Raw genomic sequence first — 4,464 nt, 5'->3', positions numbered from 1 at the left:
ATGTCTTACCCTTTGAGACAGCATGGAGGGACCTGGAAAGTATGATGCTAAGCAAAATAAGCCAGTCAGAGAAAGACAAGTATCACATGATCTCACTCATAGATGGAATCTAATGAACAAAATAAACTGTTGAACAAAATAGATCCAGTGACATAGAAGCATGGAACAGGCTGTCAAATCTCAGAGGGAAGGCGGGGATGAGTGGGTGGGTGGGGAGAGATCAACCAAAGAACTTGTATGCATATATGCATAACCCATGGACACAGACAATAGGTTGGTGAAATCCTGGGGCAGGCTAGAAGGGGTCAATGGGAAAAAGGGGACATATATAATACTTTCAACAATAAAGATTTAAAAAAAGAAGTGAGCAAACAGGGGGCTCAGAGGAAACACCCTTCTCTAGCCATATCATGAATGGCCTGTCACTCTCTTTGGCCTTGGGCATGTCACTTAACTACTCTGGGATTCATTTTCTTCATTATAAAGAGACTAGAGGCCCAGTGCACAAAATTCATGCATAGGGCGTGTGTGTGTGTGTGTGTGTGTGTGTGTGTGTGTCCCTCAGCCCAGCCTGCACTCTCTCCAATCTGGGATCCCTTTCACAATCCAGGACTGCTGGCTCCAAACCACTTGCCTGCCTGCTTGCCTGATTGCCCCTAACCGTTTATGCCTGCCAGCCTGATCACCCCCTAACCACTCTCCTGCCAGCCTGATCAATGCCTAACTGCTCCCCTGCCGGCCTGGTTGCCCCCAACTGCCCTCCCCTGCCAGCCTGATCACCCCTAACTGCCCTCCTTTGCCAGCCCAGTCACCCCCAACTGCTCTCCTCTGCAGACCTGGTCCCCCGCCAACTACCCTCCCCTGCCAGCCTTGTCACCCCTAACTGCCATCCCCTGCAGGCCTGGATCCCCCAACTGCCCTCCCTTGAAGGCCTGGTCCCCCCCAACTGCCCTCCCCTGCCAGCCCGGTCACCCCTAACTGCCATCCCCTGCAGTCCTGGATCCCCCAACTGCCCTCCCTTGAAGGCCTGATTCCCCCCAAATGCCCTCCCCTGCAGGCTGGGTCCCCTCCAACTGCCCTCCCCTGCAAGCCTAGGTCCCCCAAAACTGCCCTCCCTTGAAGGCCTGGTCCCCCTCCAACTGCCCTTCCCTGCCAGCTCTGTCACCCTTAACTGCCCTCCCCTGCAGGCATGGTTACTCCCAACTGCCCTCCCCTGCTGGCCATCTTGTGTCCACATGGGGGCGGCCATCTTAAACCACATGGGGCGGTCATCTTGTGTGTTGGAGTGATGGCAATTTGCATATTACTTGTCATAAACAAGCCATACAGACAGTGTGGAGGGTGGCATTGCTATTGACAGTCCTGTGCCTGAGATTTGAGGTCTTTGTTCTTTAGTGTTAAATGGAGGGTTGGGGGAGCAGTATGTATAGTCCAGCCCCCTCTCCCACTCAGACAAGAGTGTTTATGCAAATTCTCCCACAGAAGCTTAAACAGCATATGTTATTTGCTTGACAATCTCCGTCTCGTGTACAAGGGCGTCTACACGCATGTATTCTGACTCTCTTCTCACATTCCTCGATTTTTTTGGGTGGCGGTGTACCTGAAACAGCAGAAGAAAGGTCAATATATTCCCCCAACTCCACCACAGAGCACCCTTTTAAAATGAATAGCCTCCTTCAAGACCCGAGACACATCCCACTCATGACATTCTTAGACTTTTTAGGCATCTCACTTTCTGCCCCTCACCAAATCCTGGTGATTGATAGTATCTTCAATTCATTACCTCCATTCTCCACCAATACAGATCAATGCCTGGGCTTCCTGGACCCTCTCCATACTTCTGCAGGCAGGACCCTGTCTCTCATATTATTCATGGCCTTGGTAAAGTTACCCCAAGAATTACACTCTGACTCTGAGAACTCAGAGCAGTCTAAGACATCTGTAACCTCTCCCCATACTGTTCAGAATTTGCAGAGTCCAGAGAAGATTAACTTGCCTCTCCACCCTTTCTTTCCTCCTGTCACTGTCTGCCCTTCCCCCCAAATAACATTTGTAATATTTCTCTTCCACTGTCATTATCCTGGTCCTCTGATAATAATTTTAAGTTGACCCTTTACACCCCAAAATTTGCTTTCCCAATGTCCTTTAATTCTAGACCCACTCCCATAAACATCTCTGGATGTTGATCTGTGACATATGTGTATAAATCAAGGAATCGTTGTTTTGTTTTATTGTCTGAGTCTCAGCTCTGTGCACCTTTCACTATTGTATGCACCATAAGTCTCTGGACTTTGAGAATGGAGAATAAAAAGATGTAGGTTGCCCTCCACGCCCATCACTAGTCCCAGGGCCCAGTAAGAGGGCTGGAGGTCCATGATTTGGAAGGACCCGGAGGCTTCAAAGCCCTGTGGTCAGAGCTGGATGTGCTAAAATGTTCAAGTCCCAGGTCGTCCTTAGCTGGACACAGCCTCTTCTTCCTCCTCCCCATCCCAGCCTCTCAGCCCATCACTGACACGACACATTCTTATCACGGGGTCCTGCCTGGGCCTGCAGCAGCAGAACACAGAGAAGCAGGATGGGCAGCAGAGCCTCGGTTGCCATGACTCAGGTCAGAGCAGTGGGTTCTCCGTCTGGCACAGACTTTCCTGGAAGCTGGTGTGTGGAGGGAAGGTAAGAAAGAGCAGGTTATTCTGGGCTCCTCCCTGCCTCCACTGGCCAGGCCAGGGCAGGGCAAGGAGTCCTTGTGTCCTCCCCTGTGCCTGCCCGTTCCATGGCCTGTTCCATGCAGAGACTGCCCTTCCTGTCACATAACTAACCCTCTCCTTTTGCAAACAGAACTTTTTTTCCTGAAAGTTGTTATCTATTTCTATTTTTTAATTATAAAAGGATTTACAGAAAAGAGAAATATATATAACTTAAAAATGATGATAATCTCATTGTGTAGAATTAACCTGTGTCTTGTTGTATAGTTGATCCTAAACAACATGGATTTGGATTGCACAGGTCCACTTATCCTCGGGTTTTTCCATAAATACTGTTGGCCCTTGGGTATCCTTGGATTTCTCATCTGCAGCTTTCAGTAACTGTGGATTGAAAACAGTATTTTTGCATTTCAAACCCAGAATAAAAACAATATACTGTTTTACATCTGCCATTGGTTGAATGTGTGGATGCTAAGGGCCAACTACGGTTAAGTTGGGGAATCAAATGTTGTAAGTGGAATTTTGAGTGTGTTGGTGTTTGCACCCCTAACCCTCATATTGTTTAAGGGTCAACTGTGTTATCTTTTTAGTTTGTTTGCATATTTAAGATAAACAATTCTGTTCTCCTAAGATCTTGAATCACTCACCTGTTAAAAAATATATTTTTATTGACTTCAGAGAGGAGGGGAGAGGGAGAGAGATAGAAACATCAATGATAAGAGAGAATCATTGATCTGCTGCCTACTGCACACCCCCTTCTGGGGATGGAGCCTGCAACCGGGTCATGTGCCCTGCCCAGAATCGGGCAGTGACTTCCTGGTTCATAGGGCAGTGCTCATCCTCTGAGCCACACCAGTGGGCAGAATCACCCACCTTTTGTTACCCATCTTGTCCCACCCTCATTTAATCATGTAAATGTTTCACAAAACATGGTTTTCCATAATTGTACAGCTCTCCTTTAAAATAAATACCTATTGTCAAGCATTTGTGTTGGAGCAATTACTCATTATCTAGACAATATCATGTTGAGCATTTACTCATAAATTCTTAATTTTTGAAAGAACTAAATGAATTGGGGTAACACTAGTTAGGAGTTACATAAGTTTCAAGGGTATAATTCTATAATACATCCGTATATTTCATTGTGTGCTCACCACCAAAGTCTAGTAGTCTTCTTTTGTCACCATATATATTATGAACCTCTTCATTTTCTTCATCCTTTCCCCACATCCTTTCCCCACAGATAACCATCATACTGTTGTCTTTATCTATGAATTTGTTTGTTGGTTTTGTTTGTTCATTTGTTGCTTTCTGTTTTATATCTTGCATATGAGTGATTTTCCATCTGACTTATTTTGCTTATCATGGTACTTTCAAGATCTACCATGTTTTTGCAAATTTCATCCTTTTGTTTTTTAAATAAGTATGTTTCACTCAACAGAGGATGAGTGTCAGTTTCCTCAAATTCTGTAGGACACTGCATTTTATTTCTTATTTTTTCTTTATTGAATAAGGTATTACATATGTGTCCTTATCCCCCCATTGCCCCTCCCCAATCCCCCACTCATGCCCTCACCCCCTGGTTTCTGAGTCCATTGGTTAGGCTTATATGCATGCATATAAGTCCTTTGGTTGATCTCTCCCCTCACCCCCACCCTCCCCTACCTTCCCTCTGAGGTTTGACAGTCTGATAGATGCTTCTCTGTCTCTGGATCTATTTTTGTTCATCAGTTTATGCTGTTCATTATATTCCACAAATGAG

Source organism: Myotis brandtii, unplaced genomic scaffold, assembly GCF_000412655.1.
Source record: "Myotis brandtii unplaced genomic scaffold, ASM41265v1 scaffold3686, whole genome shotgun sequence".
NCBI classification, from domain to species: Eukaryota; Metazoa; Chordata; class Mammalia; order Chiroptera; family Vespertilionidae; genus Myotis; species Myotis brandtii.
Note: the sequence above shows the minus strand (reverse complement) of the source record.